Below are 16,029 nucleotides of genomic sequence, written 5' to 3' on the forward strand. Positions count from 1 at the left end.
ACGTTTTTTTTTTATTGCTTAGATGAGTGGACGAGCTCAGAGCCCACCTGGTGTTAAGTGGTTACTGAAACCCATAGACATCCACAACGTAAATGCGCCACCCACCTTGAGAATAAGTTCTAAGGTCTCAAGTATAGTTACAACGGCTGCCCCACCCTTCAATTCGAAACGCGTTACTGCTTTACGGCAGAAATAGGCAGAGTGGTGGTACCCACCCGCGCGGACTCACAAGAGGTCCTACCACCAGTAATTACGCAAATTATAATTTTGCGGGTTTCATTTTTATTAGACGATGTTATTCCTTCTACCCTGGAAGTCAATCGTGAACATTTGTTGAGTACGTATTTCATTACAAAAATTGGTACCCGCCTGAGATTCGACACCGGTGCATCGCTCAACACAAATGCATCGGACGTCTTATCCGTTAGGCCACAACGACTTCAATAGTAGTAGTATTTAGGCACTCATGTTTCAGGGTGGGTGACGGCGAGTTAATAATTGCATTGTTTAATGACTTCAGTAAACTTCAAACTGGTATGTATCGCTGCATCGCGGCGGAAACATGCACGGCCCTGTGGCATGCACCCGTGCGGACTTACATTATGCCCCCAGACCGGTTTGGTTCGGAACAATTTACAAAATAGACGCAAGGTATGCCTTAATTATCTAATTCCCAAATATAATTAGATCACATTTTTTTCTTTGGTATTTAGATCAACATAATATTATTTAATTGTGCTCCTTGGATTTCATGTCCTAGAATGCTTTAATAAGAATGGAATTCTCGTTAGATACGAGAATTATTCAAGGTGGATGATTCGTTCTTCTTTTTAAACGTACCTAGTTAAAAATGAACGTTTACCGGATCCGGATGCTACGTTTAAATAATCTATTTTATGTTTTAATTTTATCGGTTTCAATACTTTTTTTTGCGTTCTTCGTAGTTTGCGTTTTATGTCCGGGAGCGAACGGACGTTTCCACCGTAAAAGTGTTTTTAATCATATTACGGATTTAACTGGAAAATTCCAATTTTGTCGGCCCTAAAAAAGAGAATATTCGAAAGGTATAGAAGATACTGGAAGCAATCACGTGGCAAATATGGCTAGTTCCCGAATGATAAATGTATTTTTCAACGATCAGCATGGCTACGTGATGCAGTGGCCAGGCCCAGAGGATACTTGCCTATAGACACAGCCCACTGAGTTTCTCGCCGGATCTTCTCAATGGGTCGCGTTTCCGATCCAGTCGTAGATTCCGCGAAGCACTGTTCTTGCTTGGGCTAATGTTAGCAGCACTCCTGGTTTGAGCCCCGTGAGCTCACCTACTAGCTCGGTGAACCTAGAATAACCCCTCGAGGCTACTAGAATAGGTTGAAAAAAAAACTACTTGTGTCTTTATATGGAACGCGAGGTGCTACTACGTGTAATCAATCATATATGCCAGTTTGAAATAGGATAACCACTAATCTCGTGTTTCAAGGTTGTCTCAAGGGCAATCACGTTGGGCTTTCCACGGGCTGATGTGCCCACTTAATCCCTGGTGACCAGGTCTGTTCCACTTCAAAAATAAATAAATTATACAATTACAAGTTGTTTATGCTACTCACGTAATCAACGATGCATTAATTATCTTTCACATTAGGCGGGTGTCGTTTATGGCCAAATTTGTCAATTTGGACCATTCATCGTACTTTTAGCCTTGATGAAATGTAATATACGACGAAAATATCGAATTTTGGCGGCACTGTTTGCAACAAAACAAACAAGATGGCTTCTTTTACGTAACACACAGGATGCGTTTTGCTGTTGATAATAATTATCATTGTTGTATGCCATATTTGTATGTGGTAACACGCTTTTCAGATTGTCGAAATTATTTAACAAATGATTTGTTCATAAACGCGTTGGCTATTTATTGAGACAGAGTTTTAGTTAGTTGTCGAACAAAGTGAAAGTATAAATTTAATTTCATAGAGAAATTGTACAATAAAGGACTTCAAATAGGCTAAGAACTTAAAATTTTGTAACTCATTCGAAATATGGCTGGTTTTTTTTATTGCTTAGATGGGTGGACGAGCTAACAGCCCACCTGGTGTTAAGTTGTATAGACCAATTCCTGTTTATTGCCGGAGATTGGAAGAAAAACACACGGCCCATGAGGTTTCAAGTGCTAACTGCAATTTAAAGTCATCACAATATGAATGATGCTATGTACCCCAAGACACATGAAATCGATGTTTCTAGAAAATGATAAAATGAAAATGTTTTTTAGGAAAATATTTTCCGCGGAATTTGAACACGGTCATTTGCTGCAAATACACGGTGTCTTATCGTTTAGGCAATGACGACTTTAAAATACAAGAAGCAATTAAATTCACCGTGGATGTCGTTGGTTAAGACGTGTTAGGTATGAACATATTTTATTAGAGCGATTGCATAGGGCATTTTGTTCTTTAGGCCACGGCGATTTAGCTTCTGATGAACCACCATCAAGTTCCGTTGATTTACATCTATACTTAATATTATAAAGCTGAAGAGTTTGTTTGTTTGAAAGCGCTAATCTCATGAACTGTTGGTCCGATTTGAAAAACTCTTTCAGTGTTAGGTAGCCCGTTTATCGAGGAAGGCTATAGGCTATATAACATCACGCTAAGACCAATGCAGGCGGAGCGCCAATAAATAATTTTTCAAAATCGGTGTTTTTTTTTTTTCCCTTTTGAGAACTTGTGGCATATGATATACGCCAAAGATACGTCAAGATATACGCCAAAGTAACTATTCCACGCGGACGAAGTCGCGGGCAAAAACTAGTCTTTAATAAAATAGTCAAATCAAAGGAATTGCAATAATTCATGGTCACGATCTTACATTGTAATTGTTGGCCCGACTACTGAACGATACTTACTGTAACCCTCACTTCAAGACACTTTTACTTCCCTATAATCGCTCAGGTATTAGCAGTAGGTATACAATGTTTTTTTTTTTTCAACTTCTAACTTCCTATATTTCACGTCGTAATTCATATTTAGTAAGTATCCCTAGTACTACACTACACTATCCCTAGTACTAGTGTACTGCTAAGCGGTACGGCAATAGTGGCGCAATGCGTTCTTTTAGCCTATGGGTAGGCATTGTTTTAAATTCGAATGCAACGCTACATTAGTAGATTACAAAATAATATCCTGAAACACGTTTAAATCTATATATATAAAAAAAATTATTGCCGTTCGTTAGTCTCGCTAAAACTCAAGAACGGCTGGACCGATTTGGCTAATTTTGGTCTTGAATTATTCGTGGAAGTCCAGAGAAGGTTCAAAAGGTGAATTATATAAAAACAAACAATTTTGTTTTTCCTTTGATGTGTCCCCCGTCGGATGGATTTTTTAAAGTTTATTTTATACAAAAGTTTAGGTCTTTTATTTATCGATTGAGGCTCTACAAAGTCTGCCGGGTCAGCTATATAGTCGTTAATAGTTTAACGCTCATCGTTTGAATATCGAATTTCCAGAATTGTGATTTGAGATATTATTTCCAACCAACGGTTTTAAGTCGCACGCTTTTTTTTATTGCTTAGATGGGTTGACGAGCTCACAGCCCACCTGGTGTTAAGTGGTCACTGGAGCCCATAGACATCTATAACGTAAATGCGCCACCCACCTTGAGATATAAGCTCTAGGGTCTCAAGTATAGTTGCAACGGCTGCTCCACCCTTCAAACCGAAACGCATTACTGCTTCACGACAGAAATAGGCAGGGCGGTGGTACCTACCCGCGCGGATTCACAAGAGGTCCTACCACCAGTAAACGATTAAGTGTGCGTTGTTTGAATTAATCTGTGTTGTTTTTTCTTCTGTGAAATGTTTTATTCCTAAGACTACTAATGAATATGTAATCGTATTTGAAAAAAGTGTGCAATTCTAACAAAACGAAAAAATATATTATTTTATGCCCGCTGTTACAAGGTTACGTTGTTGAATTTTTATGAATTGTTAAATGCGTTCACGGCTTGCATGGCTTCCATACCATAGCGCACTAAAAATTAAAAAAAAATCAATTGGTTTTTCTAATATTAATTTTTTTTTTGTATTTATATATTAATACGTGAAGCAAAAACTTTGTATCCCTTTTTACGAAAATTGCGCGGACGGAGGAGTATGAAATTTTCCACACTTATAGAGAATATAGAGAAGAAGTGCACAATGCTAATTTTTTTTTTAAATAATGCATAAAAGATACATTAAATCAATAAAGAAAACATTACACACACTACATATCATGTATTTGACGCACACACGCATGCATACTATTTATTGTCAAACTTTTGTTCTTGACGTCTGTTGTCAAATTGAGAATAGATTAAATATTCTTTGTCTTTATTAATATTTTTCTGTAGTGTAGTCTTGGCGAAATTTGTGATTATAGAAGTATAAAATACAATCATAATAGTGTACAAACTTACAATTCCAATTAATTATAGTCGAATTTCGACTACTGCGGGACCTCTAGTAATAGGTAAATATTTATTAACGCCACATTAACTGGTCCCGTGATAAGTTCGTAAAGAACTTGTGTTACAGGTACCAGATAACGGAAATAAATGTAAGAGATTTTTATTATACACATACATATATTTAATATACATCCATAGCCCTGGAAAAGACATTTATATTTATCATACAAATATCTTCCCTTGGCGGGATTCGAACCCGCAAACCCCTTGTGTAGTGACCATGTCACTTACCACTACACCAGACGGCCGTTAAAATGTAGTATAATTTCTCCGTTAAAATGTCGTAGTATAATTTCTAAGCAGTAAACAATGTTATTGCCTGTTATTGTGCGCTATTTATTATTTCAAAGTTTAACTCGACCATTAAAACAAAATTCTTATCTGTTTCCTATTTTAACGTTATGTCTTATCAATTTCCGTTTGACTAGGTAGTGTTTTAAATTGGCCTTCTTTTTCAATTACGCATGATTAGCACGTCTGTATGTCTTACGAGATGTTTGCGAGTTTTTATTAGTTTTTAATGTCGCGTTTATCGAATTCGTTTGACGGCTTGCGTCGCTGCAAATTAATGTTTTCGTGGTTATGAATTTTGTCCCCGCTTGGAACAAATGATAAGTCGGTTTGTGGAAGGGATGTTACATTATTTTTTTAGTCCGACATTAATAATCAGATAAAATGTTTGAAAATTTATAAAAAAGGCGCCAAAGTCGTGAGTGTTTTTTTAAAGGGATTTATGACCTGGTAACTAAGGCCTTTAGGTCATGTCCTTTTTTAATTTATTTTCTTAGTTTTATGGCATGAAATTAAGTGAGATGAAATGAAATGAGATGATGATATGGGATGAAATATAATCTCAGTAAAATGGTGGTCATTTCCTAGAACTTTTTCAGTGGACTTTTTGGAGGATCCCGCGAAGTTACGTTCAGCGGCTTTGTTTCAATTTCCCACATTTTTGCACTTTCACAGATACTAAGCAGTTAATAAACCACCTTTATTACATATTTAAACCTGAAGACACACTAAATAGATAAAATAAAACAAATCACACAACATCACTCCTCGCGTTCCCGCCATAAAGTCCAGTCGTGAAATCATCAGATCAGTGAGTGAAAAATGCACAGATAATACAAAAATTAATAGTGAAGATATGCGTTGAGCAGTGGACGATCAAACAGATCACTGATTCAAAATGTAAACCGTATCACCGAAATTGCCACAGCTGTTTAGTTCATTCGTTTTTTTCTAATTTCTTGTATGTGAGGCGAGGTTGAGTGATTACGCAATCATTCGGTTGTACGTAGGCATTAACGACATTTCCATGTAGCATGTCACAGGAGATTAGAATTATATTATGCAGTAACATCGTATAAGTAATTAGTGAAGCGTTTACGTAATTCAAATCTCGTCTGTTTTGTTAGACTTTTAAACGGAAGCGATATTATGTACATACTAGCGACCCACCCTCGCTTCGCTTCGGAAACATTAAAACACACATGAAACCAAAAAAAAATAATTAAAAAAATAAAAAGTAGCCTATGTTCATCAGGGACAATGTCGGCTTCTAATGGAAAAATAATTTTTCAAATCGGTCCAGTAGTTTCGGAGCCTATTCGAAACAAACAAACAAACAAATCTTTCCTCTTTATAATATTAGTATAGATTTGAAGTCGTCGTGGCCTAACGGATAAAACGTCTGGTGCATTCGTGTTGAACGATGCACCGGTGTTCGAATCCCAGGCGGGTACCAATTTTTCTAATAAAATATGTACTCAACAAATGCTCACGATTGATTTCCACGGTGAAGGAATAACATCGTCTAATAAAAATGAAACCCGCAAAATTATAATTTGCGTAATCACTGGTGGTAGGACCTCTTGTGAGTTCGCGCGGGTAGGTACCACCACCCTGCCTATTTCTGCCGTGAAGCAGTAATGCGTTTCGGTTTGAAGGGTAGGGCAGCCGTTGTAACTATGCTTGAGACCTTAGAAATTACATCTCAAGGTGGGTGGCGCACTTACGTTGTAGATGTCTATGGGCTCCAGTAACCACTTAACATCAGGTGGGCTGTGAGCTCGTCCACCCATCTAAGCAATAAAAAAAAAAATATATATATATATTATTCACACCGTCTTCGTCGAACTCGTGGATTAAGACGAAGAGTTCGTCGAGCGAACTAATCCATAGACACAGCCCACTGAGTTTCTCGCCGGTGCTTCATAGTGGGTCGCGATTCCGATCCGGTGGTAGATTCTGTGAAGCGTTGGTCTTGCTAAGGCTAGTGTTAGCAAATTCTCACAGGTTGAGCTCACGAGCTCACCTACCCGTTCGGGCGAAGCTGCAATAGCCTCTTAGACTACCAAGGAATAGGCAGGTGAAAAAAGGCTTGAAACGGAATAACATTCTGGCAAACTCGTGACTGGGCATGTAGCTTGGGCTGGTAATGTATTTTTTTTCTCTGGCTATCATCTATCAGTTCTTCTTCTTATTCTTCTATCAGGCTTCACTATCTCTGGCTCTTTAAGGTTTTTATGTAAACTATTTGTGACGTCTCAAATATGTTACAAGATTCACGACGTCACAGATAGCTTGCTATCGTAAGTAGGCAGCGGCTTGGCTCTGCCCCTGGAATTGCTGAAGTCCATGGGCGACGGTAACCACTCACCATCAGGTGGGCCGTATGCTCGTCTGCCTACAAGGGCAATAATAAAAAAAAAGCAGTTTCATTCATTTCATACTTAAAATGTGTAGAGCTTAACGTATGTATCTACCCATTTATTATTTAAAATAATTAAAATGCACAGATTAATATTCTCGGGGTAGCCTATGTCTCAGATGAAATTATAAACTATCTGTTGCTTAAATATAGGCAAAATTATGCACTTTTAAAAAAGAACTAAGATATTTTATTTAGTTATTGATTTATTTGGAATTTAAGTATTTATTTATTAAATTTAAAAAAAAACTTTTTATCTCGGTAGCACGCTTTCAATACAGAATTGTTGATTTATTTTAAGTTGAGAAAATCATTCGAAATATTCGGGAGCGTCGAGCCGACGATCGACGAACGATTGACAAGCGCCCACAAAGAGATTCCACGGAATGATCAAATGGGACTTTTGTTTTATTTTCATGTTGCATAAATTTAAGCTGATTTAGACGGAATTTATTGAATAGCTTTTGAACAAATCCAGCAATACATCAGACGCTCACAGAAGCTTTCATTATCAGTATTTCTTACTTGGTACTTCTTCTTCTTTTTGCGGTAGGCAGCGGCTTGGCTCTGCCTCTGGCGTTGCTGAAGTCCATGGGCGACGGTAACCACTCACCATCAGGTGGGCCGTATGCTCGTCTGCCCACAAGGGCAATACGTCGATAAATAATAATTTACAACAATATTTTATGTTATCCTAACTATCCGTGATTGATCTGTCGATGGTCTCAATCTTTAAAATGTATTACTGGTTTAACTACTTGACGTTTTCCGCTATTTCACCCTCGTTAAGCTTGTTATTCGGAAAGAATGAAACATGTTGCATTTGTTGGGTTGTAAAGAGTTTCTTGTGTCACTCTTTGTTCGATGAACCAGTCAATTTGTGTATATGTTAGTACCTATGTGAAATTGCGAATCACTGTACACAATGTCGTATTTATTATGACAGATACATATATCCGGCTTTTTTATTTATTGCCCTTGTAGGCAGACGAGCATACGGCCCACCTGACAGTGAGTGGTTACCGTCGCCCATGGACTTCAGCAATGCTAGGGGCAGAGCCAAGTCGCTGCCTACCGCTTAATACTCTTCACAAGCCTCGTTTGAAGAAGAACATGTCATAGCGCTCGGGAAACACCGTGGAGGGGAGAGCTCATTCCATAGCCGGATGGTACGTGGCAAGAAGACCCCAGGAAACGCACTTTGGATGACCCCAGTGGCTCCAGGTAGTATGAATGAACGGCGTATGAATAAATGATGGGCGGTGTGATGGTAAAAACGAGATGATGGTACCATATCTAACAATTCCTCAGAGCACTCTCCATGGAACATACGGTACAACATACGGTTGCCTGGATTATGTCATTTATCATGATGTAATGTTTAAATAATGACTTAGGGTAGCTCGTGTTAAGGTGGTGAATGCTGTCCTCGACTCTGCGACGTTAATACAAAATCTCAATTACATTTTATAACGGCTATCGCTTTATTCCGAAGACTGCTTTACGGCATCCCGAATAATTGAGCTATCCTAATTGATTTATGTTAATTAACATGATGTCGTTTTGATTTTAAGCAAACTACACTATTGCTGGTACGTGTAAATTTGTCGTAATCTTATATCTTTAAACGAGCAATTTTGGTATATAAATATATATATATAATCTGAATCTCGGAAACGGCTCCAACGATTTTCATAAAATTTAGTATACAGGAAATTTCGGGGGCGATAAATCGATCTAGCTACGATTTATTTTCAGAAAATGTTGTTTTATTCGTGTTTTCAATAATCAACTTTATCGATAATCAACTTAAGCGTAAACTTTTTTTTTTATTGATATAAAATAACAAATAATATAATATAATATCAATATGTAATTCGTATTTAAAAATAACTTCTAAAAAACACAATTTATCAAAAAAAGAAATACCGAGTAAAAATACCGGTCATCCTCTAGGATGATATTACATAACACATAATTCTCTCTACGTATTATAATTAACGAAAGAAGTCTAGGTCGAATAAAGCTTAATTGAAATAAGTCCATTGTAGTCTGAGTGTAGAATCAGATAGCTAATAAAAAGTCCAGGGCTCCACTTAGCGTTTGCTTGACGCTCTCATTAAGATCGAATTAATGGGACGACGCTCGTTTTAGCTTTATTGTTCGTACGAAATATGACTATAGTAGTAATTGATTTTCTTACGTTTAAATTAAGTTTCGCGTATCTTTTTCTTTTCGACGTCCGTAACGCAGGAGAAACTCGTAACACAAGAGAAAATTTATTACACCATCATGACCAACAATGTAAAATCGTATAGTAATAATACCTAAGAAAAAAAAAGGAAAAAAACATCACTAGTTAATTACGTAAATTAATGAACATTTCGGATGTTACTTTTTTATTTTTTTATTTACAGTAATCATTTGGTTTATGTTTATAGATTGTTTTAAAGTAACCGGAGTTAAAGTATGTAATTGTCATTTTCAAGCATTGGGAACATTTTGAAATAAAATTAAAGTTGCATATGTAATTCAAGGTTCATAGCTATAAACTTTGTATGAAATATTGAACTATTATATGTTTTGACTATCAATGGTTTTTAAAATTAGCACTTCATTTAAACGTTTAGGGTAACCCTAAATATTAAAGCTTTTTATTTTAATTAATAGTTTGGAGATAGTTTTAAAGCAGTAGGGTTGATTGGAAAAAACTATTAAAAATGACCTTAGCAAATGTATTGCATCTGTACCGTTTGACCGCTTTCGTAATTCATATCACAGCTTAAAGAATGAACCGAGGGAAAGGCCAGGCGCTAAGTTAAATAACAACGAATGGTGGAAGTCGATAATTATGGAACAACCCAGAAAATAAAATTCGATATAAATGTTTTGACCATAGCTTGTTTCGATTTTCTACAATGAAACTCGAGAAATGCGTACCTCATTAATAAAATCGAGAAATGCGTACCTCATTAATAAAATCGCAAGCATAAGATACAATACTTGAACCTTAGTCAAATGCCGTAACGATGCCATTAAGCAAAAAATATTAACTTAGAAATGTGAAACTAATTAATAAATACATAAGTAATTCAAATTCGATTTTTGGGATTTGGTATAATCACCAACTTTAGATTGATCTTCGATAAAGATTAAACTAATAATATATTATTATGAATTTTAATTAGATCTGTTTATCTTTTCGGATCTTTGACAATAGTTACACTTATCGTTTATTATTGTGAACACTAATTATATTTATGTTTCTAAATCATTTTATTACATTTTATTACAATTATTATTATATGACATTGTCTATTTGTATGTATATTTATGAATATATATGTATGTATGGTATTTGAGTATGTATATGTATGTGTAGGTATGTATGTATATTATTATATATTTCACTGGATTGGTGCACAGCGCGTAATTCGTTTCCAAATGATTCTTGTCCACCTGATGGTTGTTTGGAAGAGATCGCTCTTAGCCATAAGATCGCCAATCGCTTTTTTGTATTTAATGTATCGCATTGTTTTTTTTTTTGTGTACAACACAGAATACTCTCTCTCTCTCTCTCTTTCTCTCTTTTTATCCGTATGTTATGTTATGTATATTATGTTAATAGTATCATGAAACTTGCAATAAACCAGAGAGAGCGTCGGAACTTTGGTTCCCTTTCCCGTGATCGCTGTGATCTTCGATACTGTTTTCATCGATAAAGATTAATATCAGCTTGATGTTTTAAAAAGTGGTAGATTTTTACGATAGGCAATGCTCTTTATAGACTCGATTTTAGATAATCGTCTGCTTATCTGATTGACAACGTGTAATAAAATACGTTCTACGATATTAAAATAGAAAAAAAGTAATTACGTTAAAACACTGTTTGTAGTTTTTTCTTCGATTAGCGCGTGATACTTATCATTAATAATTTTTAAATAAATCTAATAATGTAATTAATAATAATTTGTAGACAATATTATGTAGATGGTTAGGTTTTTTAATAATTATATGTTATGCTTCGTAATTTATATTGGTTTTCATTGTAAAGTTTCTGCTTTTGGTGATCAAGATGAAAAGTATCAAGTATTCGAACAGTTAAAATCAGTGTAATCAAAATTGTAAACGCAAAAAAATGCTCAATGATGTCGGCCAGTAACCATACTTTAAAAAAATATAGCATTCTAAATATGTATAGTTATATTGAGCAAGTACAATCGATGCACCACAGCTTCACAGCGTGCTTGTTAGCGAAAGTATTGGAACTTTCGCCACATCCCGCGGTCTCTTCGACCTCTAATATATTAAGGTCATTGTCGATTGGAGATTATGTGATCTATGCTTTATGCTTTCACGTGGGAATTGAGTCAGGCGAAATTTGGAAGATTTCCTTTGGGTCGTCCATCGAATTTCGTGGCTAATGATGCTGTTTTTTTATGATGATAGATAAACTCGCGTCTCCTCTGATGCGAATGGCTGGCGAGCCTATAGACATCATAACTTAGAAGCGGTCAACCACACGTGAGATTGAAGTGTATGTTGTGACTGTATAACTGACTCCTTTCGGTAGCCTGAGCTTTAGCTTTCAATATTTTTACAGTACATAAAGGAGTTATAGTAATGAAGAAAAAAATACTCGAACTTCAGAAAAGAAGTAAGAAGTCAACAATGAAATGTTAAGACTACACACACAATGTACCTAGCTAGCGTGTTCCGAGGCCTTGTAGATTTTATCGAAAACGGAAACTATTATTGCTGTTGCAATAACACTAACTCTGATTTTCAATTTGTAGGCAATTGCAGATGATTTTCAACGTAAAACACTTCTTAATTCAACTACGGAGTTTCCTATTTGTTTAAGGTGTGTAATTACGAAAGTGGGAGAGTGTGTGTGTGTTTCTGAAGGAAACTTTTCTTTTACGCCGGAGTAATTATGTTTGTGGTTTTTTGTCTTCTGTGATTGGTACATATTAAGGAATTTGTATTAATGTTACCTTAGCATGGTCTGAGTTATCATCTGATCAATGAAAAGATTAATTCAATAATTTCTTTTCAATTGTTCAGTTAGATTAAAATTTACTGGCCGAGAACTTTAATCCAATCATTAAAAAATCAGTCCTATAAATTACACATAATTGACTAGAACTCTTGAATAAAAGATGAATAAATAAACTTAACGAATATAGATAAAGCGAAAGTACCTACTCCAGAGATAACATCACAAAATCGTGCTACAAAATATAAAATAAAAATAGCATACACCACAATCTGAACCTCTGAAGGTTTTAAACGTCCGTTGACTTGTATATTTAGACCAGTTCTGTATCGCTGAAATGTCATTCAACAAAATGTCTGTTTTATACTCGTAGTTTAATATACAAAATATGATAAATATCATACTAATGAAAACTGGTCACGATATGCTGTGATTCACACAAAATGTATGAAAATACTCTGAAAGTTCACTTGCGTTGTTATGTTACGTGATGATGCTATGAAATCATTTTTCCCTGGATAGTAACAACTTGAATGATTTGGAAACGTTTAAGGGACAAACATATACATAGATACAAATATTAAGCGTTACTAAAATATGTAATATATTTTTAAACTTAGCTTTCAACGGATCCAAGAAAGAATTATCTCTTACAGATACTGAAATGACTACGAGGAGACTAGGAAGTGTTAAAATAGTTCTAACTTAGTTTTTTTTTATTGCTTAGATGAGTGGTTGAGCTCACAGCATACCTGGTGTTAAGTGGTTACTGGAGCCCATAGACATCCACAACGTAAATGCGCCACCCACCTTAAGATATAAGTTCTAATGTCTCAAGTATAGTTACAACGGCTGTCCCACCCTTCAAACTGACATAACGAAGCGATCCATTATTATAATGTCATATGATTTATAATATTTACTAGTTTTACGACAGTTTATAATATCTCGAGAGTGGATACCCGTGCTCTGCAGTGAGATAAAATGTAGCCTGTATTCGTTTTCAGCATTCAAACTCCATTCATACCGAATTTCATCAAAACCAGTTCAATGATTTGGGTTTAGACATATAGCAGACTGAGTTACGTTCCTATTTGTAATATTATTATGAAAAATAACGTAATATGAATGAAACAAAAAACGCATATTATTGAAGTGAAAACTTCTTTAGAATCGTTGTGATTTCAAACCGGATGCAACGGAAAAAACGACAGGTAAGAGACACAAATACAAAAATGTGTAGGATGAAGCCAGCAAAGAATGAGACAGAAATATACATACTATTTAATACAGCGCCATCTGTAAGATTTTTTAATACTAACGTGTGTATGAAAGCTCTTGTAGTGAATTTTAATTTAGGATTATACGTGAAAATAAAAAATCAATTCACAGAGGGCGCTACCTTACAATTATTTACTAATGACAAAATTTTACATATACTTAAGACGTTTAGGATAATTGTATTTTAATTTTGGAAGGTTTCACTTCTACCACGTGTGAATTGCACACATTTTGTTTTATATTAAACGGAACTAACTAGGAATTTCATCTTCCTCTTTATCCTGTTGATACCGATCACGGTATTAGATCGAAGCTATAAAATTACTATATCGTCGTTGATGCGCGTACAAATTTTCAAGTTGTTCGGACTTTTCGAAGTTGGTGAAAATTACTTTCAAAGATTCTGTTACATATGGACGTAATCATGCCAATAAAATCGTGTTTTTTTTCTACCTATGCTGATAGTCTTGAGAGGCTATTTCAGTTTTACCCTAACGTGTAACTGAGCTCACGGGGCTCAAACCGGAAGTGCTTCTAGCATTGGCCCTAGCAAGAGCACGGCTTCGCAGAATCTACCACCGGATCGGAAACGCGACCCACTGAGAAGATCCGGCGAGAAACTCAGTGGGCTGTGTCTATGGGATTGTGTTAATAACAGCAACAGTAATTTATTCAAAATATTTTTGTTTGTTACAGGTTAGTGTAAACGTACAAGAGGTCGAATTATATGAATCAGATGACGAGGTAAGTTGAAACTTTCACCTCTACGACGACGCTTATTGTTTGAAATACGTAAACGAAATTTTCTAGCAAATTCTAAAATCACAAATTTCGTTTAAAATACATCGTTTATTTTTGAGTAATAATATTTCTTCTTTGACTAATTTTTTTTTAAATAATTTAGCGAGCTTATGTTTTAATGTTATAACCTATAGACATCGGAAACCTGGACACTGACGGCAGGGCTGGCCCATAAGTTAAGAGTCGCACAGCGGGCGATGGAGAGAGCTATGCTCGGTATTTCTCTAAGGGACAAAATCCGGGACGAAGAAATTCGACGGAGAACCAAAGTAGACGACGTAGCTCTCAAAGTTAGCAGGCTGAAGTGGCAGTGGGCCGGTCACATCTGTCGAGCCAGCGACGCCAGGTGGGGGAGGAAAGTCCTCGAATGGAGACCACGGGTGGATACCAGGAGCGTGGGACACCCTCCAACCAGGTGGACCGACGACTTAGTGCGCACGGCAGGAAGTCGTTGAATGCGGAAGGCGGAGGACCGCATTATGTGGAAAGCATTGGGGAAGGCCTATGTCCAGCCGTGGGCAGATAAAGGCTGACAATGATGATGATGATGATGATGTTTCAATGTTAATTAATTCATTATGTACAATTTGAAAGCTGCTGTCAACTTTGCTTCGTAAGATTGAACGCAGACGAATTCACTTCTGATGTTAGCGGCTACTGAAGGTGATATATTTTACAACGTGAACGCTGCTTTCCATGTTTGCACATGAAATCGAAGTCACGTGTTGCATTTTGTAACAACCCACAACACGATCTATATAGGAACGCATTCTTAACTCGCAGAACAAACAGGCAGGGCGGTGATACCACTGAATATTTACTGTCTCATAATGCACGCGCAAATTTAACATACCTACAACTCATTAGTGCGAGCACTGAAACAACGTTTTTTTTATTTTATTTTATTGCTTAGATGGGTGGACGAGCTCACAGCCCACCTGGTGTTAAGTGGTTACTGGAGCCCATAGACATCTACAACGTAAATGCGCCACCCACCTTGAGATATAAGTTCTAAGGTCTCAAGTATAGTTACAACGGCTCTCCCACCCTTGAAACCGAAACGCATTACTGCTTCACGGCAGAAATAGGCAGTGGTGGTGGTACCTACCCGTGCGGACTCACAAGAGGTCCTATCACCAGTAAAATTTATTGAAGTCGTTTTTAATGCGGTAAGCTATATGGGTTGTAATCTCGTACTGCGCACATTGGGAGGCTAAAATCCGGGCAGACTATTATAATGTAAAATCATTTGGCTTTATTTTAAAATGTCGAATATTAATCGAAATAATAAACTGTAAATAAATTCTCGTGTCTGCTGCGGGCGGAGGTCGTTGTGTTAATATAAAATTTATTCGATGTCAAATTCGTACTCGCATTGTGTACCAAAAACGTATAATTTAATTATTAGTACTGTAACGTGAGCTGTTAAATAATTTTATTATTTAATTTAAAATTTGATGACGACGCTTGTATCTGAAAGTAAGTATTGTACTTTTTGACGAAGCACGTTGCTGATAATTCTATTTATGTAATTTGACGAAGCATGTTGCAGATAATAACATCTACTTTTAGGTTAGGAATATTATGTTTTTTTTTTTATAATAAACACTTCAATGTAATTTAAAAATTAGTGTTGACTTACGAATGATAAATATAGTAAAATGTGATAAAAAAAGTGCAGAGTACTAAAAACAACTATGTACTACGAGTAATTAACGAGTAAGCA

At 36.1% G+C, this 16,029-nt stretch overlaps 1 protein-coding gene across 16 annotated transcripts in view; it reads left to right on the top strand.

Moving 5' to 3' along the window:
- Positions 1 to 16,029, top strand: part of LOC101736088 (putative polypeptide N-acetylgalactosaminyltransferase 9) — a 203,057-nt gene that overhangs the window by 86,337 nt on the left and 100,691 nt on the right. For 7 of the 16 annotated variants that reach the window (XM_004924075.4, XM_021346651.3, XM_062669677.1 and 4 more), the window contains one exon: positions 14,199 to 14,246. The exons of 8 other annotated variants lie outside the window; for them this stretch is intronic. The gene's annotated coding sequence lies outside the window, so the exon portion shown is untranslated. Of the gene's footprint in view, positions 1 to 14,198; positions 14,247 to 16,029 lie in introns of those variants that run through there. One more of the 16 variants, XM_038012593.2, reaches the window with a different exon arrangement.

The sequence above is a fragment of the Bombyx mori genome, chromosome 8 (genome assembly GCF_030269925.1).
Source record: "Bombyx mori chromosome 8, ASM3026992v2".
In the NCBI taxonomy this organism is placed as follows: Eukaryota; Metazoa; Arthropoda; class Insecta; order Lepidoptera; family Bombycidae; genus Bombyx; species Bombyx mori.